The 26,088-nt window shown below is 44.5% G+C and overlaps 1 long non-coding RNA gene across 2 annotated transcripts in view; it reads right to left on the reverse strand.

The window, feature by feature from the left end:
- Positions 1–26,088, reverse strand: part of LOC127487354 (uncharacterized) — a 56,145-nt gene that overhangs the window by 21,315 nt on the left and 8,742 nt on the right. The window contains exons 3-4 of one of the 2 annotated variants that reach the window (XR_007914141.2): positions 10,629–10,863; positions 8,090–8,243 (exon numbers count right to left, since the gene is read on the reverse strand). This is a non-coding gene — a long non-coding RNA (uncharacterized lncRNA). The remainder of the gene's footprint in view (positions 1–8,089; positions 8,244–10,628; positions 10,864–26,088) is intronic. The other variant, XR_011379827.1, reaches the window with a different exon arrangement.

The raw sequence follows: 26,088 nt of genomic DNA on the forward strand, positions 1-26,088 counted from the left end.
GGCCCTTCACCTGCGGTGGGCTGGATCTGCATGGACTTAGTACCCTCGGAAGAGTGTTAAGCGATAATTGGATGTGTGGGTAAAGACGCTCTGCACTCTGATCCTCTGTTGGAATAACTCAGTACCAGTCTCCTATGCTGTCTCCATGATTACCCACAATCCTGACTTGCTTAATAATTCATCTTTTGTTTGTTTTTCCTGTCTCTCACCTCCACGTTCCTACCAGCGTTTACTGAGATCACCTTCCACATGAGCTATCCACACTCAGATCACTGATTGTAGTTTACAAAAAAAAAGTCCTCAGTTTGAGCTGGAAGGACATCTTCATATTCTAGCAGAAGGACTGCTCTGCTCAAGAGAAAAATCTTTCATTGTCAGCCGCATGTTAGAACGTCGAGGGTTTTGACGGCGACTGTGACAATTACTATCAACAGCACCACAACTCCCCCAGTGGTATCTAAGTAATACAAAGATTTTTTTTTTTTTTGTACATCCTCCTAAGTCTCCAATTTTCTAGTAGAAAATTCAAGCCTGAGATGAATTAGCCTTGAAATATCTTTGTCTCAGTTACACAGAAACTGGTTGCATTGTAGATTTAATTGTCTAAGAAACATTTACCAAGTGTTGACCGCGTACCACGTATGGTGCTATCTTCTAGAAGTACTCAGAAGAAATCCTTCCCTGACTGCAAAAACAGAAAGAGTTCCAGGATACAGACGGACGTGCCCACGAAGTCACTACAAATGGATTACCTGTGAGTTTGTGAATATATCCAAGAACTGACATGCCTTTGACCCATTTTTCAGCTACAATGAGGAAACTGAACCTATCAAGATATCAACCCTATATTTGACCTTAGATTTCATTTTGTTATAAAAGAACACATGAGGTTCAATTTGATTTTAATGTAAAGACATTATTGGGGACATGTGAATGATATTTGCACATTCAATAGCAGTATACCTATATTAATTTTCTAGTTACATTTGTATTATGTAAGAGAATCTGAGATTTTGTTTTTAGTAAAAACTGAATTATGTTAGGACATGCTTGCAATTTATCTTTAAATGGTTCTGAAAGAAATTATATATGTGATTTATATTTAATGTACACAGATTATCTATCTCTATACACAAGTTGAGTGTGCTTATCTAAAAGTTTAAATTTCAGTTTAATTTTCAGTTTAGATTTGGAACATTTGCACATATGTGATAAGATATCTTAAAGATGAGATCCAAGTCTAAACACAAAATATGTGTCACATATACCTTATAGACATGGCCTGAAGGTAATTTTATATAATATTTTTAGTGTGCCTATGTTTTGAATGTGATCTATCACATGAGGTCAGGTGTGGAATTTTTCACTTGTGGCATATGTCAGTTCAGATTTTCAGATTAGGGATGCTCAATCAGAATATGTCCATTGATCTACCCATATAGGTCTATAACATACAGAGATGAAGGTACAGATATATTAAAAAGAGAATAAGATGAAAAAAGTGTAGTAAATATTGGGGCCAGCGCTGTGGCGCAGCAGGTTAGCACCCTGGACTGAAGCGCTGGCATCCCATATGGGTGCCAATTCAAGACCCGGCTGCTCCACTTCCGATCCAGCTCTCTGCTATGGCCTGGGAAAGCAGTAGAAGATGGCCGAAGTCCTTGGGCCCCTGCACCCACGTGGGAGACCCAGAAGAAGCTCCTGGCTCCTGGCTTTGGATCGGTGCAGCTCTGGCCATTGTGGCCAATTTGGAAGTGAAACGTCAGATGGAAGACCTCTCTCTCTTTCTCTTTCTCTCTGCCTCTCTTCTCTCTGTGTAACTCTGACTTTCAAATAAAAAATAAATCTTTTTTAAAAAAGTAATAAATATTAAACTGGTGGGATATGGGTAAAAGTTACTTGGGAATACATTGTACTTTCTTGCAAGTTTTAAGTCAGAAATTATATCAAAATATTTTTAAAGAGACATTCAACATTCCTTTCCCTTTTTAACTAGTAATGGGTGGTTTTCTTAAAGAAGTCCTTCTGGAGTTTAACTCCTAGCCATGTCAGGCCCTCTCACTAATCAAACAAAAGGAATAGCCTATCTCTTTATCTCGGAGTCTTGAGTCTACTCAATATTTGGTCTCTTTCTCATTTAAAAAATAGAAGGTATTTGAAACATACTCTGCAACTAGAACTTCATCTCTGCCTAGTGTGAGGAATGTGCTTATCTTTGGCACATTTTATTTAGATTTTAATGTGAACAACCTGTCTTTATCCATTCCACGGGAGATGATATGGAGAGCGCTGACTGCTTACAGCCTCTAGGCAGATGGAGAACTGAATGCATCACACAGACTTGGAGTTTAATCTTAGAGATGTACAGCTATTCCTCTGCAAACACGGTATCACTCTCGCCTTTCCACACTTCCATCGGCCATCTCTAGAGCTTTCCCTGAAGGAAACCTTCCATTGTTTCACATACTCAGTGACTCTCGAAAAATGACCAAAGGAATTACTAATTATTTAGTTATTTAGATACTTCTGTTATGAGGGAAAAAAAACATGGTTCCTTCTTCACCTCAGGTGAACCCCATTACTCCACTCCTGCACGTTGTGATTCTGGATTAATCCTGGAGCATGTCCTGGTGACTTACTGTACAAAACAGGACATGCATACTCACTCTGCAGAGAGTTCTTTTCCTTTCCATCTGTGATGGCTTATCATTTCTAAAAATGGCCACATAGTATTTACTGCCCTACCTGCTCTTCCAGAACTTGCTACTGCTCTGTTGAGATGTGGAGTCCACGTCTCTTCCCTCAAACTTGATGGGCCTTCTGGTCGGCCTCACGTAATAGAGTACGGCATAAATAATGCTGTGTGTCTCTTCTGAGGCTAGGTCATCAAAGACAATGCGACCTCCTACCTTGATACAGTTGTCCTGGGAACCCAGCCACCATAACGTAGGGAAGCCTGGTCCTCATGAGGAAGAGTCAAAGTCCTCAACCACACTGGATTCACACCTGCTTGCCAGCACCAATTTGCCAACCATGGGAGAGACCCAGGTTGGACACAGATCCTCCTCCTCTCAGCCAAGTCCCCAACTCACATTACATGGACTAAAGTCAGGCCTCACGCATAGAGCCCTATCCAAATTGCAGACCACTGTACAGAATAAATGTTTATGGCCGGTGCCGCGGCTCACTAGGCTAATCCTCCGCCTTGCGGCGCCGGCACACGGGGTTCTAGTCCCAGTTGGGGCGCCAGATTCTGTCCCGGTTGCCCCTTTTCCAGGCCAGCTCTCTGCTGTGGCCAGGGAGTGCAGTGGAGGATGGCCCAAGTGCTTGGGCCCTGCACCCCATGGGAGACCAGGAGAAGTACCTGGCTCCTGGCTTCGGATCAGAGCGATGTGCCGGCTACAGCGTGCCTGCTGCGGCGGCCATTGGAGGGTGAACCAACGGCAAAAGGAAGACCTTTCTCTCTGTCTCTCTCTCTCACTGTCCACTCTGCCTGTCAAAAAAGAAAGAATAAATGTTTATTATTTTTATTTTCAGCCATTAAGTCTGGGAATGGCTCGTTAGGATAACATCCTTGTTAGAACCAGGATAGCATCCTAGGGTGTGCCAAGAAACCCAGGCTTTACAGAGGTGTTTGTAGTTCTTATTTTCTCAGAGGTTTTAAGATGTGGGCAGTGCCTATGTGGATGCATTCCTCACTATCCATGTGAACAATCAGTAAAACAGAAGGAAATAACGTGTTTCACATACTTTGTTCTTATTGCAACATTTCACATGTACAGTGGGTCTTCAGAAAGTTCATGAAAATGTGTATTATGAAAAAATTATGCATGCCGGCACCACGGCTCATGGCCAGCGCTGTGGCTCACTTGGTTAGTCCTCTGCCTATGGCGCCAGCATTCCATATGGGCGCCAGGTTCTAGACCTCGTTGCTCCTCTTCCAGTCCAGCTCTCTGCTGTGGCTTGGGAGGGCAGTAGATGATGGCCCAAGTGCACCGGCATGGGAGACCAGGAGGAAGCACCTGGCTCCTGGCTTCGGATTGGCGCAGAGCACTGGCCGTAATGGCCACTTTGGGGGTGAACCAACGGAAGGAAGACCTTTCTCTCTGTCTCCCTCTATGTCTATAACTCTACCTGTCAAATAAATAAATAAAATCTTAAAAAAAATATGTATGGATTTTAAGTATTCTTATAGATAAACTTATCTTTTGCTTCATTTTTTCAATGAACTTTTTTAAATACTCATCTTTAGGAACAATGTATAGTCAAGGAGGGATTGAAGAACTGACTTGGCTTCCCAGAACAGCTGAAATCCAGTAACAAGGAAAGCACAGGCAGTTTGTGTCAGCTGACTTCTGTCTGTCTCTCCAGATCCCCGGTACCCTCCGCATGAGGGGCAGTGGGCTCTGATCTGATTTCTAGAAGGACGCTCTCACCAAGAGAACAGGGGAAGGAGAGTGAGTCGGGATATACAGTTCTGTTAAGGAATGGAGGGCAACAGTGATAGGCTGGTAAATGCTTCACAAATACAAGTTTGTCAAAATTTTGCTGATATAAAGGATGTATTGCACACAATTTACAAATAATAAAATATGCAATACTTCTTTATTATAAATTCCATAGAGTTAATTGATTCGCACATAATGCTTTCATTGATTTTTCTCCCCAGCCCTTGTATCCATCGTCAACCTGTGGTTACAACTGATAAATGAGTGTAGTCGGGACATAATTATTGGCTAATGTTTTTGTTTACAGCAAAGAGTAAGTTAAAGTGAAAATACAAAAATGTATGTTGGAATTTCACTTATCCATCCATGATGAGGGCTGTTTTTTTGCTTAATCAAATCAAATAATAACTTTCAAAACCTGGAAGAATATTTCCCCAGTTTCTTATGCTATTGATAATATTCTACATATAAAACACATTTTTAAGTTTAATCCACATTATTAAGGGTTTGTCTGTCATTTTCTTAAGTCTTGCTAACCACCAAAACAATACACAAAGTCTCAACTTGGAGCACTTGCTAATGTCCGTGATGTAAATACTCCTTTAATGGACAGTTTCCTGCTACGGGTCAGTAGCATGACTGAACATGAAGCTGGGAAATGAAGCAATGTAGTGTGTCCCTGTCTAGTAGCACCATACCACAGAACACAGATCCGACAGATGTGGGCAACCTCAGGGCATAGGTAATAGTGAAATCTACAAACAATTAGAGATTTTGAAATTTATTATCTTTGTAAATATAATGTATGGGGCCAGCACTGTGGCGTGGCCAGTGAGGCTGCCGCCTGCAGTGCCGACATCCCATATGGGCGCCAGCTTGCGTCCCAGCTGCTCCACTTCCTATCCAGCTCTCTGCTATGCCCTGGGAAAGCAGTAGAAGACGGCCCAAGTCCTTGGGCCCCTGTGCCCGTGTGGGAGACCCAGAGGAAGCTCCTGGCTCCTGGCTTCAGATTGGCGCAGCTCTGGCTGTTGTGGCCAGTTGGAGAGTGAACCAGCGGATGGAATCTCTCTCTCTCTCTCTCTCTGCCTCTCCTTCTCTCTCTGTGTATCTCTGACTTTCAAATAAATAAATGTCTTTAAAAATATATAATTAAATTGAAAGCTTACATAAAACTATTTATTAATCCTGAAAATATAACAATTATCTCCCATAAACCAGTATTAGCCAGGTACAGTTCCAGCTCCCCTGGGTGGTAGGGAGTGACCTGATATTTATTTGTAATGAGAAGCAGTAATTTTCTTTTTTTTTTTTTAACAGGCAGAGTGGACAATGAGAGAGAGAGAGACAGAGAGAAAGGTCTTCCTTTGCCGTTGGTTCACCCTCCAATGGCCGCTGCGGCCAGGGCGCTGCGGCCAGCGCACCGCGCTGATCCGAAGGCAGAAGCCAGGTGCTTCTCCTGGTCTCCCATGGGGTGCAGGGCCCAAACACTTGGGCCATCCTCCACGGCACTCCCTGGCCACAGCAGAGAGCTGGCCTGGAAGAGGGGCAACTGGGACAGAATCCGGCGCCCTGATTGGGACTAGAACCCAGTGTGCCAGCGCTGCTAGGTGGAGGATTAGCCTATTGAGCCGCGGCGCCGGCGAGAAGCAGTAATTTTCAAATCTGGCTTCACATTAGAATCACCTGAGTGGCTTTTAAAAATCCCAATGTCTGGGCCCCTCCTGTTAAATCAAAATCTCCTGGAAGTAGTGCGTGGGCATCATTATCTCTTTGTGTTCCCCTAGATGACCCAAATGTGCAGCCAAGGTTGAGAACCACTGGATGGAGAGAGGATTACTAGGCTGCTCCCGGAAGGAAGGCATGAGAGTCACATGGCTGAGGGCAGGTTCACGAGGTTGGAGGGATTTTGGAACAGGAAGTCAGAAGGTGGGGCCACGTGGAAGGGCAGGCAGCCCTGACGGAGTCCATGCGCAGCACTTGCCTCAGGAGGGAACCCTGTGCAAAGTGAGCTTGTCCCTCTGCTGGGGACGGGAGCTGTCCCACCCATCGCCTGCTCAGGCAGACGGGGCGGCTCCACCTGCCACCTTGTCTCCTTACGTGTGCACCGTCCTGCAACAGTGACTCACGCATGTGCCCCCAACACTTGCTGAGCCCCCTCAGGCCTGTTCCCAAAGGGCTAATCCTGTCTTGGACACCTCAGGTTACTCACAAGCCACTCAAGAGAGGGAAGGTGGCAGTGAGGAGGTGCTGGAGACTGGATGGCTGTGTCCCCTAAATCCACGTGCTGATGAATCCAAACCCATAAGGCAATGGTACTCAGATGCAGGGTCTTTGCTAAGTGATTGGGCCAGGAGGGCGGGGCTTTCATGAATGGGGTGAATGCGCTTGCAAAAGAGACCCCACAGGGCAACTCCCAGCATGCGAGGACACCTGTCTGGGAACCAGGAAGTGGGCTCTTGTTTTTGGCATCCTGATCTTGGACATGCCAGGCTCCAGAACTCGGAGTGTAAAAGTCATCCAGTCTACAGAGTGCTGGTAGAGCAGCCTGAAGGTACTGAGACAGAAAGAAGGGACCCATTCTCAGTACCTGGTGGGACGGCACAGTGGTGACAGCACCCATACTGCGAGGCCATACTTCAAATACTTCCTATTCTCTCATGCTCAGCAGCCCTGGGAAGTACAGTTGGTACCTGCATGAATGGATGAGGAAACAGGCCCGGCGAGTCTGACCGACACACCCAAAGTCACCCAGGTAGAAAAAGGCAGAGGTGTGTGTTGGAACCAGGCATGAAAACAGAAGCCCGCTTAACCATGGGCAGCCACCTCCTCGCATTGACCACCTTCCTCCTCGCTCCATCCTCTCTCTGCACACGCACAGCACAGCGGACAGGCCTTTCTCCTTCCATCTGTGTTAGTGAAGACTACAGTCTGTGGTTAAGGGAGAGAAAGCATATCTCTGGGGCCATTAACAACCAGCTATTTTCATTTTATTCATTTGTATTTGGAAGGCAGAGAGAGACACACAGGGAAAGATCATCCATCTACTGGTTCGTGCCCTAAATGTTCTCAATAGCAATAGGGTCAGGCCAGGACAATGTCAGAGCCTGAAACTCAATGCAAGTCTCAATGTGGGTGGCAGGGACCCAAATATTTGGGCCACCACTCACTACCTACTGTGGTGTGCTTCATCAAGAAACTGGAACCAAATCAGAGCCATGGGGCCGGCACTGTGGCATGGTGGGTAAAGCTGCCACCTAAAGTGCCGGCATCCCATATGGGCACCAGTTCGAGTCCTGGCTGCTCCACTTCCGATCCAGCTCTCTGTTATGGCCCAGGAAGGCAGTAGAGGATGGCCCAAGTCCTTGGGCCCCTGTCCCTACATGGAAGACCCAGAGGGGGCTCCTGGCTCCCGGCTTCAGATTGGCACAGCTCTGGCTGTTGGAGCCAACTGAGGAGTGAACCAGCAGATGGAAGACCTCTCTTTCCCTCTGCCTCTCCTTCTCTTTGTGTGTAACTCTGACTTTCAGATAAATAAATAAATCTTTAAAAAAATCAGAGCCAAAATGTGAATGCGGGCACTCTGAAATGGGAGCCCACAATCAGTTATTTTAAAATTCTTGTCAGTGAAGGGCACTTCTCACCCCAGTTAAGCTTATGGATTACTTCTTGCTTTGGAAATCAGTATAGTGCTGGTCTGGGGATCAAATGAACCTGGGTTCAAATCCCGACACCGCTACTGCAAGTCACGGCACTGCTCCAAAACCTCACCGATCCTCATCGCTCTTGCTGACTGATCTGTGAAAGAGGATAACAAGAATTTCATCTGATAATTATCAATGTACAGAGAGTCCATTTCAAGTAGCAAGGGTCTTACCTCCAGAAGGTGCTCAGATACTGACTGATATTTATATGGTACTTTGTCTTTTAGATATTCTCCTTGTTTGTGTAATCAAAAGATCCTGGTTTGATGAGAATATATGAGTATATTTTGGGCTTTTGATAAATAGAATGTTCAAGAATGCAGGATAATTGTTTGAAATTGTGTGCCACTTTTAGGAAGTTGTTTGAAAATTTATCTGAAAGTTAAATATAAATTACCATACAACTCAGCAATTTTGCTAAGTATAAATCTAAGTGAATTGAAAACCCAGATAGACAAGGATGGATGTGTGAATATTTATACCAGGATTATTTATAATAGAAAAAAATAGGAACAATATAAAAGCCCATCAATGGTGAATGGATTAGCAAAACATGGTCTATCCACTCCACAGAATACTAGCAGGCAATGAAAAGGAACAAAGGCCAAATCCATAGGATGAGCTGGGTGAATCTCAAAAATACTACATTAAGTGAAAGCAGCTGCATTCTAAAGGCCATATATTATATGATTCCATCTTTATGAAGTGTACAGAAAAGGCAAGTCTATGAAGACAACGTAGATACCAACTGCCACACAGAGTGACGGAAAATGGGTCTGAGGGACCTTTTGGGGAGTGTGGAAATGTTCACAAATTAAATGGTGGTGATGATTGCACATATCCATAAAGTTATTATCATTTAACTGTGCAGGGGCTGTGAAATCTTGGGTTAAGCTACTACTCATGACGCTGACATCTCCTATTGGAGTGAAGGACTTGAACTGCTCCACTTCTGATCAAAGTCCCTGCTACTGTACCTGAGAAGGCACTGGACGATGGCCCAAGTAACCGGGCCCATCCACCAAGGGGGAGACTGCCTTCAGCTTGGCCCAGACCTAGCTGGTGTGGCCATTTAGGGTTTGAAACAGGTGGAAGATACATCTCTCGCCTCCTCCCTCTCTGTCACCCTGCCATTCATGTAAACAACAAATAAATCTTAAAAAACAATAAAAAAAAAACATTGAATTGTGCACTTAAATTGGCAAATTTCATGATGTGCATATTACAACTCAATAAGCTAAGAACAATTAAAAAGAGAAATCAGACATCAGGTTACTCAAAAAGAACTGCCTTTCAAACTGCCTGGTCAAATAGGCCAGGGCCCTGCCACGTCTCTATCCTTATCCTGAGAAGAAACATCTAACACCCGACCTGTCTGAAGATAGAAACCAGGAGAGAGCACAGTGATGGCCTTTGCCGTGTCCTGTGCGACGCGTCTCACAATGAGCACCTGCCACGCTCGTCTTCACAGGGCCCCAGCCAACAGCACTTCGTGCTATTACATCCCACAAGCGCGTAGATGAGAAAGCTGAGGCTCTCAAAGTGACAAAAGATGCCTCCAGTTACGCAGCAAGCCACGGCAAAGCAGGGATTCTGATCCGGCAGGGCCGTCCCTCACACGGCCTCCCTCCCAAGGAAATCTCCTGTACTCGTTTCAGGCTCAATGTAGCCCTTCCCATGTGAAACGAGGACTTGTACATCAACTCACAACAAATCCGTAAACAGGAAAGAAATACAGGCGCACTCACTTAATTGACAGAATTTAATCTATATTATAAAAGTGAACATATATAATCACTCTTACTGATTTAGGAGACAACAAAAAAGCTTCTTGTAGTTTGAATCTTTGTGAGTTATAAAAAAAAATCCATTTACCTATCTTTGACATCCAAATAAAAAGATAAGATTATGATTCTTGAGAATTATATAGATGATAAACACAGAATAGCTAAAAGACAGGGGAAATGCAATAAATAAAATACCACATTGCAAAAAGCCAGAACAATCAGCATGTCTAACAATAGATAAATAAATTATGGCATATCCATAAAATCAAATCTAATGTAGCCTTAAAGAAACATGTTTCACAGAATGCTTAATGACACAGGAAAATGGTTAAAATATAATTTAGTGAGAAAAGCAAGAGACAAAACTCCATAAAGAATACACAGAATTACTCACAAATAACTGTATACACACACACACAGTTTCTCTGTGTGCGTTTGCAGGCACAACTGTGTGTGAATATGATTAGAAGAAAAATGCACCAAAACAATATTAATAATGGTCACCTCTGCCTAGTGGAATAATGTAGGATTTTTATTTTCTTCCTTATGCTTTTCTACATTTGGCAAAGAAACATCACTCATTTTTTAAACTTTTTTATAAACTATATACATGACCATGTTTATGGGAAAGCAGTCATGAGAAAGATGGACTTCATTTTGACATAAACATTCGCTCTGTAAATAACTCTTACCTGGCTGTGATATCGATGGGGAGAACAGAGGTCTCACTCGGGGACTGCATGAAGCCATTGGAGACAGACCCCCGGATGCCCTCCGTCCCCTGGAAGCTCCCTCACCATCAGGCCTGGACAACTCTGTCCAGCCACCACGGGCACCTTTGCTGTGTCCACTCCCTGACAGCTGTGGAAACGATCCCGCTCGGCCCATGATGGATACTCTCTGCCCGCGATGACGGATGGGCAGCATCTGCAAGAGGATGACATGAAATTTGAAAAATGATCCAAGCGCTGGTGGACAGACAGTTTTTTTTTTTTTTTTCAAGAAAAGTTGACATAAGTTTGAAATATAGCACAGAGGCCTGTTCTATCATTTTTCTTCTTCTGAAGAAAACCGAGCTGTCCTTTATCAATATGCTCTTCGGGGAAGAAAACCTATATTCAAGTTAAAAGGAGTTCTTGTCCACACCTTAACAACCGGACGGGCTAAGCCGTGGGAGTGAAAGTGTTCGTGCACTTGCTCTGCTCGCTCTGCAATTATTGAGCGCCTGCTTTGTGGAAGTCATCTGTTAGACACTGGAGATATAAAGATGAATGAGTCATAGGCCCTGCCTACAGGGATCCAAGAACTCAGGACAGAGACAGACAAATCATCAAGACAATTATAATCCAATGCAGCATGGCCACAGATAGAAGTGGGCAGGGGTGCTGGGGGCTCCTGGGAAAAGGGGCTGGGAGTCAGGCTTGTGGAGCAGGTGTCTGGCGCAGCAGTTAAATCCCTGCTCGAGACGCCCGCATCCCACGTCCGAGTGCCTGGTCAGGTCCTGACTGTTGCCCTTCCTGCTAAGGCACCCTGGGAGGCAGCAAGTGATGGATCAAGAACGCAGCTCTCTGCCACCCACATGGGAGACCCAGATGGAGTGTTTGGCTCCTGAATTCAGTCTGGACCAGCTCTGGCTGGCTGTTGCAGGCATTTTGGGAGTGAACAGTGGATGGAAGATCTCTCTCTCTCTCTCATTCAAATAAGATGAAAACAAATAAATAGGTTTGCTTTTTGAAAGACAGGGGCCGGTGCTATGGCACAGTAGGCTAAGCCTCCACCTGTGGCCCAGGAATCCCATATGGGTGCCAGTTCATGTCCTGGCTGCTCCTCGTCTAATCTGGCTCTCAACCTGTGGCCTGGGAAAGCAGTGGAAGATGGCTCAAGTCCTTGGGCCCCTGCACCCATGTGGGAGACCCAGAAGAGGCTCCTGGCTCCTGGCTTTGGATGTGCTCAGCTCCAGCCACTGAGCCATTTGGGGAGTGAACCAACGGACGGGAGACTTTTCTCTCTGTCTATCCCTCTCTCTGTCTGTAGCTCTACTTCTCAAATAAATAAATAAAATCTTTTAAAAAAAGAAAGAAAGAAAAGGAAAGCCAGCCTTGTATGGGGAGGAGAGGGAGGAAGAGCCTCAAAAGTGTTCTCCCTGAGAAAGAAACACTGGAAATGCTCCTTCATGTTCAAATATTTTTCTCATTGTCTGGATGAAATCTTGATTATCTACCCACTGGGGACTTAAAGGCAAATCTGGTCTTACAAGCCATTTTTCTTGCACACAGAACTCTGTGCCACACCTTGCTGTGGGTTGCGATGTGCCCAAAGAACCCAGGTTCCTGGAACAGTGAACTTTCAAAGGTTTCACCCACCTCAGCAAAGTCAGGCTTGACCCCCAGAGGTGAGCAAGTGCCTCTCCTCCTGCCCTCCCTCACATTGACAGAAATACAAGCAGAAGTCCTCGAGAGACTGACTTTCCTGGTAGAGTGGCACAGCTGATTGTAAGCAAACAGAGGGAAGTAAAGGAGACAGGAGTTGTCTCAAATCCAGGACCCAAGGAGCTGCAATGTCATCCAACAGGAGCCCAGGGACATTGTGGCGGCTCTGGGAGCCGTGCGCCCTGAAGCCGCCTGCTGGTGCAGCTGGCATTGCGATGACTCAGCACTCTGGGCCACCTGCTGAATGACTCTGCACTTTCTAGCCCTCTAGCTGCTTCTTCAGCGCCAGGGCACCTGCTTACTGCTTTCTCTCTGCTCCCATTGGCTAATCTGAGTCAGGTTTAAAGTACCTCTAGTTTTTATAGTTTAAAAAAATCTGTCTAGAAAATATCCTAAAGCAATATAACACAATCTTTTCACATTTAAAGTATTTTTGTATTTTAAATACTATATATATGTAATATATAATACTAGTATAGTATTATATATAAATACTATATATATTTTTATATATAATACTATATATTTATATGTATACTACATATATGTACTATATATGTGTGTGTGTGTATATATATATATATATATAAACACAAAACTTTCAAAATGTAACAGCCTACCAGCCTACAGCATAAATCATCCACAGGAGTCCAGTTTTGTTAAGAAAATGCTTCAACCCAAGGTGTGAACAGTGAAAGTGCAGCCAATGAAAGTTAGAGCTAAATTTCATGTCTTAGAAGGAAACAGAGGAAGAATAGCAGAAGAGAGGATATAAAAAGGCTAAGAGATAGGAAGACTGCACAGAGGTCAAAACAGTGATTCTTTTGGCTGAAAGAGTCAGCAAAAGGGACACTAACCCACTGTTGGTGGGAATGCAAACTGGTTAAGCCACTATGGAAGTCAGTCTGGAGATTCCTCAGAAACCTGAATATAACCCTACCATTCAACCCAGCCATCCCACTCCTTGGAATTTACCCAAAGGAAATTAAATTGGCAAACAAAAAAACAGTCTGCACATTAATGTTTATTGCAGCTCAATTCACAATAGCTAAGACCTGGAACCAACCCAAATGCCCATCAACAGTAGACTGGATAAAGAAATTATGGGACATGTACTCTATAGAATACTATACAGCAGTCAAAACAACGAAACCCAGTCATTTGCAACAAGATGGAGGAATTTGGAAAACATCATGCTGAGTGAATTAAGCCAGTCCCAAAGGGACAAATATCATATGTTCTCCCTGATCGGTGACAACTAACTGAGCACCAAAGGGGAAACTTGTTGAAGTGAAATGGACACTATGAGAAACAGTGACTTATTCAGCTCTTGTCCTGACGGTTGATGTACAATGTAATACTTTATCCATTTTAGTATTTTTTTTTTGTTCTAGTACCATTGGTTGAACTCTGTAATTAACACACAATTATTCTTAGGTGTTTAAATTTTAACTGAAAAGTGATCCCTGTTAGGAATTTGGAAAACATTATGCTGAGTGAAATAAGCCAATCCCAAAGGGACAAATACCACTTGTTCTCCTTGATAGGTGACAACTAACTGAGCACCAAAAAGGAAACCTGTTAAAGTGAAATGAACACTATGAGAAATGGTGACTTGATCAGCCCTCACCCTGACTGTTGATGAGCAGCTTAATATGTTATCCCTCTTAGTATTTTTTGTTTGTTTGTTCTACTTCATACTTTTGGTTGAATACTGTAATCAATACACAATTCTTCTTAAGTGCTGAAACTTAACTGAAAAGTGATCACTGTTAAATATAAGAGTGGGAATAAGAGAGGGAAGAGATGTGCAATTCGGGACATGCTCAAGCTGACTTACCAAAAACGGTAGAGTTAGAAACATACCAGGGGATTCGAATTCAATCCCATCGAGGTGGCATGTACCAATGCCATCTCACTAGTCCCAGTGATCAATTTCTGTTCACAATTGATCATAATGATAGGACTAAGAACCAAAGTGATCACATAAACAATAATAGTGTCTGCAAATACTAGCTGATAGAATAAAAAAAGGAGAGAAGGATCCAACATGGGAAGTGAGATACACAGCAGACACATAGAATGGCAAATGTCCTAGCAGCACTCTGGCCTCAGAATCAGCCCTTAAGGCATGCGGATCCGGCTGAAATGCCCATGAGAGTATTTCAGGCATGGAAAGCCAAAACACTCTGGGGGGAAAAAAAACCTAAATGAAAGATCTCTGCAAGTGAGATCCCAGTGGAAAGAATGGGTCATCAAAGAAGGAGGTACCTTTCTCTGAAGGGAGGAGAGAACTTCCACTTTGACTACGACCTTGTCTAAATATGATCAGAGTCAGTGAACTCAAAAGTCTTCCATAGCCTTGGCAACTCATGACAAGAGCCTAGGGTGATTACTGATGCCATAAACAAGAGTGTCAATTTGTTAAGTCAACAACAGGAGTCACTGTGCACTTACTCCTCATGTAGGATCTTTGTCCTTAATGTGCTGTACATTGAGATTTAATGCTATAACTAGTACTCAAACATTATTTTTCACTTTATGTTTCTGTGTGGGAGCAAACTGTTGAAATCTTTACTTAATGTATGCTAAACTGATCTTCTGTATATAAAGAGAATCAAAAATGAATCGATGTGAATGGAAGGGGAGAGGGAGTGGATAAGGGGAGGGTTGCGGGTTGGAGGGATGTTATGGGGTGAAGCCATTGTAATCCATATTCTGTACTTTGGAAATTTATATTCATTAAATAAAAGTTAAAAAAAAACTACAAAAAAAGTATATGATTTCTGACATGGTTTAGCTTTGATAGGTGCCTCCTCTATTCATATAAACCTTCAGAACAGTCTGATATATGCAAAAATGCCTTGTATGACTAAATGATTTAGAGTTAGAAACATACCAGGGGATTCCAGTTCAATCCCATGAAGGTGGCACGTACCAATGCCATCTCACTAGTCCCAGTGATCAATTTCTGTTCACAATTGATCATAATGATAGGACTAAGAACCAAAGGAAGCACATAAACAAGACTAGTGTCTGCAAATACTAGCTGATAGAAGAAAAAAGGGAGAGAACGATCCAACATGGGAAGCAAGATACACAGCAGACTCGTAGAATGGCAGATGTCCTAAACAGCACTCTGGCCTCAGAATCAGCCCTTAAGGCACGCGGATCTGGCTGAAAAGCCCATGAGAGTATTACAGGCGTGGAAAGCCAAGATACTCTGGCAAAAAAAAAAAATCCTAAATGAAAGATCTCCACAAGTGAGATCCCAGTGGAAAGAACAGGTAATCAAAGAAGGAGGTACCTTTCTCTGAAGGGAGGAGAGAACTTCCACTTTGACTACGACCTTGTCTAAATATGATCAGAGTCAGTGAACTCAAAAGTCTTCCATAGCCTTGGCAACTCATGACAAGAGCCTAGGGTAATTACTGATGCCATAAACAAGAGTGTCAATTTGTTAAGTCAACAACAGGAGTCACTGTGCACTTACTCCTCATGTAGGATCTTTGTCCTTAATGTGCTGTACAGTGTGATTTAATGCTATAACTAGTTCTCAAACAGTATTTTTCTTTTTATTTTTTTTTGTTTTTTTTTTCAAACAGTATTTTTCACTTTATGTTTCTGTGTGGGAGCAAACTGTTGAAATCTTTACTTAATGTATGCTAAACTGATCTTCTGTATATAAAGAGAATCAAAAATGAATCGATGTGAATGGAAGGGGAGAGGGAGAGGGAAAGGGGAGGGTTGCGGGTGGGAGGGAAGTTATTGGGGGGGAAGCCATTGTAATCCATAAGCTGTACTTTGGAAATTTATATTCATTAAATAAAAGTTAAAAAAATATTTATAGAAATTTAAGGAAGGCATTGAGTTCTATTCCTGTCAATATGGTACAAAACAGAGTTAGTGTATATGATACATAAAGATAATTTTTTTTTTCAAAGAAAGAGTACAGTTCAGCAGAAAAGTGAACTTGGAACCATTGTATAAGGGATGCAGAGAAATCCTGGGGAGAGCATCAGGTTTTTCTACCAGGCTGGGGCCCGAGTTTACCAATCCTACATGGATGTCAGGGGGCAGGGACAGCCTGTCCCCAGCTCACTCCTGGGGTTGGCAGGGATAGAAATATAAATGCAAAATGATTGACTGTGATGAACTCTAGATGGGAGAACCATGAATGCTTTTCATTTCCTCCATATGGTTTATCTTTACAGTCTATTTTTTCCCAGTAAGCATATGTTGATATTTTAATAAGACTTCTTGGTAAACAAAAATATAAAGATTTTTAGAAATTCACATTGTCCCAATGCTAAAATTTCTCAATACAGGGTTTTTACAGCCAGCATCAGTTTTCCTCTCTCTAAGGCTGGTCATTGTTCTTGGTAAATATTTTCAATATCATGACGGATAATATTGAAGTATCTCCAAAATCTGGACCCCAAGCTTCCTTCTTGGGTTTATAGCCTACCCTTCTTCCCAGCGCCTCCCATAACCTGAGAACGGTGAGTAGTGAGAGGTCTGCAGCCCTGGGATGCCTGAAAGCCCCATTCTCTCACCTCTGGTCCAAGCCTGTGCCACTCCTTTGTGTGGCAAGCCTTCCTGTTGACAAATCCCTCATCACCCACCACTGCTTCCTGCCATTCCACTGCCCTAACCCGATGGTGCTCCTCCATGTTAAGCAGAATTACTTAATCTTTCAACCATCAAACATGCACTGAATATCAATGATTTGCAGTAGATCATGGACTCCTTGCATTTGCCAGATCATACTAATTCTTGACCATAAGGAACCAGTAATCCTTCTGAGGCCCCAAACATTCGCCTCAAAACTCTATTATAGGGTGGGCACTTGGTCCTACACTTAAGATTCTGCTTGAGACCCCCACATCCCATATCAGAGTGCCTGGTTCCAGTCACAGCTCTGCTCCTGATTCAAATTTCCAGCTAATGGGCACCCTGAGAGACAGCAAGTGACAGCTCAAGCAGTTAGGCCCCTGCATCCACCAGGGAGATCCAGACTGAGCTCCCGTCTCCTGACTCCAGCCTCCCCAGCCCCTTCAGTTACAGGCATTTGGGGACTGAACCAATGGGTAGAAGCTCGCTCGCTCACTCTCTCTCCTCTCTCTCTGTCATCAGCCTTTCAAATAAACTTTTTTTTTTTCAATGTAAAACTCTAATACAGTGATGCTCAACCAGATGGTAATTCTACCCCCAGAGGACAGTGGCAGCATCAGGAAAGAGTTTTGGCTTTCAGCACTTGGGGACACTGCTGGAATCTAGTGGGCAGAAGCTAAGGATGTGGCTGAACACCCTACAGCGCGACAGTTCCCACAACAGTCATCCCACTCAAGTGTCAGTAGTGCTAGTGGGCAAGGCACATTCGTGTGTCCCTCTGCAGCACCGGGGATAATCTCCTGCAGGGCTTTTTCATCCCTGCATGTCCCCAAATGCAGACAGCACAGGAGCACGGGAGCATATCATTAAACATTATGCGAGATCCCTGCTGTCCTCACCAGAAGATGCCACAGGGAGCTGCCCACAAAGCAGCAGCTCCGTCTCAGATTCCAAAGGCCAGGATCCAAGCATCTGCCCTGCATCTTTTTGATTAGAATTCACCTTGAAAGTGCTGTTAGTTACTCTGACCATAACATCTTTTTTGTTTGTTTTTTGACAGGCAGAGTTAGACAGCGAGAGAGAGAGAGAGAGAGAGAGAGAGAGAGAGAGAGAGAGAGAGAAAGGTCTTCCTCCCATTGTGTCACCCCTCAAATGACCACTATGGCCGGCACTGCACCGATCCAAAGCCAGGAGCAAGGTGTCTCCTCCTGGTCTCTCATGCGGGTGCAGGGCCTAAGCACTTGGGCCATCCTCCACTGCCTTCCTGGGCCACAGCAGAGAGCTGGACTGGAAGAGGGGCAACCGGGACAGAATCCGGCGCCCCAACCAGGACTAGAACCCGGGGTGCCGGCACTGCAAGCGGAGGATTACCAAGTGAGCCGCGGCGCCGGCCAACCATAACATCTTGATGCAAACCATTTCTCCTATGATTAACAGTCACATGCCTACTGTAAGGATCAACACCATCTCTCTGAGGTCCCCTCCCACCACAAAGTGAATTCCACCAACCCTACATCAACGACAAGTGCAAATGTTCCAAACCAGACCATCTAAATTTGATTGTAACCATTATGTAACAAATTCAGTTGTTATTACAAATGAAATTATTTTGAAAGAGCAGAAGGCTATTGAAAAAGAAAATCTTTTAAAATACTAATAACATAGTAGAAAAAAGATGAAGAGAGAAAAGCAAATGGAACAGTAAAGGCAGGAGCAGGCTTCAGGGTCAGCACAGACTCCTGCCGTGATCTCAGTGTTATCTGACCTTCGGGTTATAAGGGCGACTCTGAGTGGTCTTTGGACACGTTCGTCCAAACTATTGGGCGGATCTCACTGGAGCACTGGTGCTTCCTGGAGGACAACACACAGACACAAACTCACACAAGGGCTTTGAATGTCCCCAGGATGTGATAAATGCTGAGAGGGTGCTCACGATTGCAGTTGCTCTTAGTACCACCTAAGAACACCAAAGGATTTGTCCTTGACATTTTATCACAGGTACAAACTGGGGATTTTCATCTTGAGATGGCTAGGAAAACTTTAAACACCCTCTGGATGGTTCTCAGTGAACACAGATAAGACTATGTTTACAATGGTGGGAGGGACATTTTATTTGTCACAGTGACTTGGGAGCATCAATTAGCAGGTCATTCTGGGAACCTCGGGATGCCAAACATCTTGCCAGGCAGGGGACACAACGAAGAACCGGCTCTCTCCACGTGCTAGTGGTGTTCCCAATCATGGGACACCCTGAGCCAAACATCCCTCGAAACCCGTCTGAAATCCTCCATATGCTCTTGAGTTGCCAGCCTTCTCAACGGCGTCACATCCCATGCTGGCTGTTGGGTATCCCAGGCTCCTCTGTGGGTGGCGCCAGAGTTAGCAAGCGGTGCCAGGGCGAAAAGAAATGTGCAAAGAGAGGAAGGGGATGGAAACTGAGTACAGTTAAAAATAGCTTCCCATTTTTATAGGACCCTGCTCTGATTGTTCCCTTGTAGTACAGCACATTCTGTAAACGAGGATCGCGAAGGCTGGCCCTAGTCTGGAGGCACTCCTATTTTCCCAGTCCATTTTCAGCTTGGTAGAGTACCATTTAGAAATGAAAGCAACAGGATTTATGTCTCATCACATTTTGTAAAGACAAAAAATAGTTCCCAGCATGAAGAGGCAAAGGCATGCCAAATTTCAGTCTCAAATGAAATTTTCTTCCTTGCAAAAACTCACTGAAAATGGCCGTTTATATTGGAAACTACAATTTACACTTCACTATGGATGTGACAGAGGAAACCTAGAGAGATTCTTTGGAGAAGACAGTACATGAAGGGGCAAACAAAGAAATACACAGATTCTATTTTTCCTCCTGGTTCCTATTTTTATTTTCTTTTTCCTGTTAATCTTTTAATCAAGATGCTCAAATATTTCTGTTAATAATTGAATGGACAGTAGGAACCGCTGTGCTAATCTGTCTGATGATCCATTCCTCCTTTCTTAGGCTACCTCCATCCTCTCAGGACACAGCTGTCTTAACTGATGAGCCAAGGTTCTGTGAGTTGCCATAATACAGTCAACCACTATGTATTCCATGAACATACGTGTCGTGCCAGCAATGTGACTGCTCATGCTATAGCATATGCAATAGAAGTGTGTTGTACATATCTGTCCTTCCAGCCTTCCCAATTCCACTTAGAAGCTGCAAGTACCCATTCGACAAGCATCTACGATGACAACACTCTGGGCCCTGTGCCAGGTGCCAGGAGTATGGCTGTGGACCTCAGAGGCTCGTTCCTGTCCCCATGGAGCTGACAATCCAGATGGAAAAACAGTTTATCCATAAGTAAACAAATCACCACACAAAACGAGATCCAGGAGGAAAGATTACAGTGGTTGGGGAACAAAGACAGAGTGGAGGATCAACTAGCCCGAGGAGGTCACAGTGAAGCGCAGGGACAGGTCCAGCACCAGGGAGTGGGAAGACAGTGCAGGGAGAAAAGCTGTGGTGTGAAGACTCTAAATTAGAAAGGAATTCACCCAGTTCAGGGGCAGACCAATGAGGGAGGGCAAAGTCAGAGACAGGACACAAGGAACCAGTGCAGTGACTCCTAGAGACTAACATACCCCCAAGTCCAGGGCCTAAGCTGTGCCACACAGGATTAAGCCCCTGTCTGGGATGTCAGCATCGCATATGGAGGCTGGTTTGAGTTCCAGCTGCTCCACTTCCGATCCAGCTTCCTGATAACGTGCCTGGGAAAGCAGCAGAAGATGGCCTGCATCCTTGGACCCCTGCACCCATGAGAGAGACTGGGATGGAGTTCCAGACTCTTGCTTTGTCCTGGCCCAGCCCCAGCTATTGCAGCCATTTGGGGAGTGAACCAGCAGATGATCTCTCTCTCTTCGTCTCTGTCGGTGTCTGTCTCCCTCCCTCCCTCCCTGCTTCCTTCCCTCCATCTGTAGCTCTGCCTTTCAAATAAATACATAAATCTTTAAGAAAACACACACATAATCCCACCCTAGACTGATTGCTTCAATCGCTGCATAACTGGGGTCTGGGAGTGTTTGCAGGAACTGATCTGTAGCAACGCAGGGAAGTGTGACAGCGGCCTGCAGGACCCACCTACTAGAGGGTAAAACATAAAAGCGTCGGGAACAGGAGGGGCGTGCCTCTGAGGTGGCAAAGGCGGGGCTCACTTGTTGGGAACAGGAGGAGTCAAAGGAGCTCGGAAGCTTCCGGCCGAGGAAGTGCTGGCCAGACTGGGACACGGAAGGGCCACGTACTGTCCACGTTGTGCAGCTACGGTAGAATCCGCGAGACTGAGTACTTTATGAACAATGGAAGCTCATTTGGTTCATAGTTCTGGAGATGTGTGGCACCGGCTTCTTGCCCAGGTCTCTGCAGCATCACCCCAGGGTGGAAGGTGGGAGGGAGGAGGACAGAAAGCAGGAGAGCAAGGGAACATGAGGAGACTGAACTCGCCTTCCTATGAGCTCAGTCTCTCAATCACTAACCCACTCCTGCGAAAGCAACATGATCCAGTCACCTCTCATCAGATCCTCCTCCCGACACCGCTGCACTGGAAACCCAGCTTCCAACACGTGAATGTTGGGGGACAAACCGTCATGTACAAGGTCAGGGCCAGCTGAGCGAACAGGGAGGAAACAGCTTCGCAAATAACTTGGAGAGTCGAGAATGTGGGAGGTCAGAAAACGCAGGAGCCACATCAGAGTGTGTCGCAGAAGCTTGTGAGCCAGCACAAAGAGTACCAGGGTCTGGAGGTGACAAGAATTTACACGCCGTGAAAACCGTCTACCAAATGCTAACTCCCACCTGTCAATCAGCTCATCTCCTTATTTGCACCCAGGTGAGTCACACAGGGGCCAAGGGCTCAGGCTCCCGAGTCAGAGTCTGGAGCACTCATCGGCTGTGCTGAAGGGTTCCATGCCTCAGTTTCTTCATCTGTACAATGGGGGCGATCATAATTTTTTCCAGAAAGGAAGTCATGAATATTCTAAGTCATAATGTATGAAATGAGCTTAACCCAGTAATTGGCACACAGAAAGAGTTTAGCAAACCTCAGTGACTTTTTTTATTATTATTATTTTCCTTTAACACATGCTGCACCTTTCAAATGGTCAAATTTGTTTTCCTACGGTTGGTACCTGTCAGGGCTTATTCTGAAGAACCTTGAGTATCAGGGACTCACTAATGTTTTATGATATTTTACCTCACTTTATGGTAGTCATTTATGACAAGACCAGGATGACATAAACTGCCATAAAGCAAAGCAGTGCAATCACACAAATGACCATAAATCAAGGGGCGCCACCGAAAAGGGTCATAAAGGGAAGGAAATTGAGGGAAACAGACGAGAGGCAGAGAGCGAAGTTAGGAGCTGGCAGCACAAACTTTGGGAGAGTAGAATTTCAATGGAGGACAAACTCAAAAAAATAGGATGGATGTCTTCAGGGGTTGTTTAAATTTCACATACACATTTCCAGACAAATATGGTGCATTTTCCTGGTTTCAAAGAGAAATATGTTATTTCATGTCCTCCTCTGCTATGCATTTTTTATTGGAAATGCTATTTCTAATGCTATCGGTATATTTGGGAGCCATATTGAGCTTCAGAGAGGTTTAGAATGCATAAGACTAGAAAATATGTTTTGCAGTTCAGGAACCCCTAATGTCCCTGGGTTCTTTTGCAGTCTGACTGGCTTAAAGGGAGTTCTTGTTAAGGACTTTTTCTTTTCTCTCCTTTCCTTTAATATTTCTTTTATAGTCTTTTTTTCAGGAGCTTATTATAGTGAATAAAGGCTCATAGGGAGAATAAAGATTCAATATACTGGGGATAAATCACTCAAGGACTCGCAGGTGAGTGGGGTGATGAGAGGGAAAAATAAATAACAATGTTTTCAGGACCCTTGCTTGGGTTTTCTGAAATCACAAAATCAAACCAGGACAACTGATTGGGAGCTGTTTCTGATGGTAGCTTTTCTTAAGATTATTCAAGTAATGAAGAGTAAAAGGATGACAAAAAGACACAAACATAAAATTTTATCCTTAATTTTTCTTAAATGCTTGTGGCTAAATATCACACCCACAAGTGGTATATTTTAAAGTGCACGCCATAGATACCGTTTCAATGATTTTAAGGTCAAAGCTCAGCTAAAGCAATGTTTGTGTTTACATGCCCAAAGGTGAACAATCCTTTCATAACAAACATTCTCCTTCTAATCATGTATGTTTTATTCAAGTTAGAATTTATGTATTTGGCGTTTTCACAAAGTAGCTACAGATGGCCCTCGACTTATAATGGGATACATCCAATAAACACACCACAGATTGAAACGGTCCTGAGTTGAAAATGCGTTTAATCCACCTACCAAACATCACACTTAGCCTAGCTCACCTTCAATACACTCAGAACATTTATATCAGCCTACAGTTGGGTGGTATAACACGAAGTCTACTTGATAAGGAATTGATTGAATACTGGACTGCAAGCAAAAAAACAGAATGGTTGTGTGGGTACCCACTCCCACTGTCACAGTTGAAAAATCACAAAATTAATCATCATAAACTGGGGAGCAACATCACCCTGGTCTTCCAGAAAGTGATCTGGGCTGCATCCCAGTGGAAACGTAACAATGCCGAGCTTCCTCCAGGAAACACCCTTCTGCCGGTGCACAGACTGGCAGCACGAAGCAATGAATTGTTGCTGAGAAGTCCAGGCTACATGGCAGCTGCAGCAGTCACACCCTCCACAGGGAGGTCCCAGAAACCTGGGCATTCCACCATCAGATCTGACCGCTGTACTCCCAGACGCCCCTTCACAGGAAGTCCAGGGTTTCCTTTTGTTCTGTTTTCAGCAGCATCAGCACTGCATCTCACAGTCTTGATTCTAATTCCCTCATGGAACTTCCCAGGTATCAGAGGCCTGAGGTTCTGTTTCTTGGTTTTTTGGATTGTTTGCTACAGCTTTCATTTGATTTTTGTATTTGTCTTGGGCACTTAATTACCAAATTTGATCTTTTTCCTATTTGACTGAAAATAGAACATTTTGGCCCACTCCTGGTGGTAGGTCAACATCTGAGCAACTATGCAAACTTGAATTGTAATTTTAAAGAAAAAACAGAACTATCTTAAGTGTCCATTAAAATTAATTGAATTATGTGGTTTATCTATTTAATAGAAATCCATGCTGAAATTTAAAAGGTTATGAGAGAGTGACATTTATTGATTATGTAGAAAAATATAGACTTGTATACACATCTCAAAAATCTGGAAGGATGTAGGCTGAACTGTACTACTGGCTATCTCTGGTAGATAGAAATTTCTGAGGAATTTTTTTTTTTTTTTTACAGACAGAGTAGACAGTGAGAGAGAGAGAGACAGAGAGAAAGGTCTTCCTTTGCCGTTGGTTCACCCTCCAATGGCCGCCACAGCCAGTGCGCTGCAGCCGGCGCACCGTGCTGATCCGAGGGCAGGAGCCAGGTGCTTCTCCTGGTCTCCCATGGGGTGCAGGGCCCAAGCACTTGGGCCATCCTCCACTGCACTCCCGGGCCACAGCAGAGAGCTGGCCTGGAAGAGAGGCAACTGGGACAGAATCCAGCGCCCTGACTGGGACTAGAACCCGGTGTGCCGGTGCCGCAAGGCGGAGGATTAGCTTATTGAGCCTACAGCGCCAGCCCGGGTATTACAGTTTTTTTTTTTTTTTTTTTTTTTTTGACAGGCAGAGTGGACAGTGAGAGAGAGAGAGACAGAGAGAAAGGTCTTCCTTTTGCCGCTGGTTCACCCTCCAATGGCCGCCGCTGCAGCCGGCGCACCGCGCTGATCCTGGCAGGAGCCAGGAGCCAGGTGCTTTTCCTGGTCTCCCATGGGGTGCAGGGCCCAAGCACCTGGGCCATCCTCCACTGCACTCCCTGGCCATAGCAGAGAGCTGGCCTGGAAGAGGGGCAACCGGGACAGAATCCGGCGCCCCAACCGGGACTAGAACCCGGTGTGCCGGCGCCGCAAGGTGGAGGATTAGCCTATTGAGCCACGGCGCCGGCTCCGGGTATTACAGTTTTAAAAGATACTTTTAAGAAACATGTTGAATAAGGTTCCATTTTTGTTTCCCATGTAAATGTGGTGATATGCCATTAATGGAATATGAGGAGCCTCATTTTCGTCTTCATGACTTTTTTCTATTTTTCAAATTCCCTCCATTGAACATATATTACTTTTGTAATATTGGGAATTTAATGTGCTTTAGAAATATCCTAATATGCAGTAAAATAAAATAAGGGTGGGGAGAGGCAGGCATAGAGGGAAGGAGGGAAGATGGAGGGAGGGAGGGAGGGAGAGAGGGAGGGAAGGAGGGAAGATGGAGGGAGGGAGGGAGGGAGGGAGGGAGGGAAGCAAGGAGGGAAAATAGAGGGAGAGAGGGAAGATGGAGGGAGGGAAACTCCTCTACTCATGTTTCATCCTTCCTGGAACCCACAGGGCCAGCGACACAGACTGTGTGCTTTGCACAACACATAGAACAATCTAACAACTGTGACAACAAAGGAAAAGAGTAAACTGAGTCTGTAATGCTTCCCCGGTTGCAGATGAACAGTCACCCGGCTTGCAGACACATTTAAGGGCACCTCCCGACTCCCTTCCCTGCACACATTTTCCTGCCCTAAGAGTCTGGTACAAGTACAGAGAAAAAGACCACAGACAGGTCTGCGGTGTGGCCATCGCACATTGCACCAAAAAGGGATGGTTAGCCCAGGCGGTGACATCCGTGGACCAAACGTGACCCGTCTGAGTCCCCCTCAAGAATGTCCTCTATGGACTGAGCTCAAGGACTACGGATTGCGTCAAGTCAAGACTATGGTGGCTGTTTCCTGCCAAGTATCCCCTTGATAGAAGGGGATCTCAGACAGAAGAAAACTCTAGAGAAAAAGAGAAGACCAAGAGCAGAGTGCACTCAGAGAAGGTAAAACAGTGGTTCCAACTTAATGGAATAGCTTCTAGTTGCAAATACCCTGAGGTATTGCAGTTTCCAATGATGGCTTCCTTAACTTTCCAGCAAAATACTTTTCACTTGCACAGGTTTTTGAGAGTTTCTATTCATAGCTGCTCCTA

Source organism: Oryctolagus cuniculus, chromosome 11 (assembly GCF_964237555.1).
Source record: "Oryctolagus cuniculus chromosome 11, mOryCun1.1, whole genome shotgun sequence".
NCBI lineage: Eukaryota > Metazoa > Chordata > Mammalia > Lagomorpha > Leporidae > Oryctolagus > Oryctolagus cuniculus.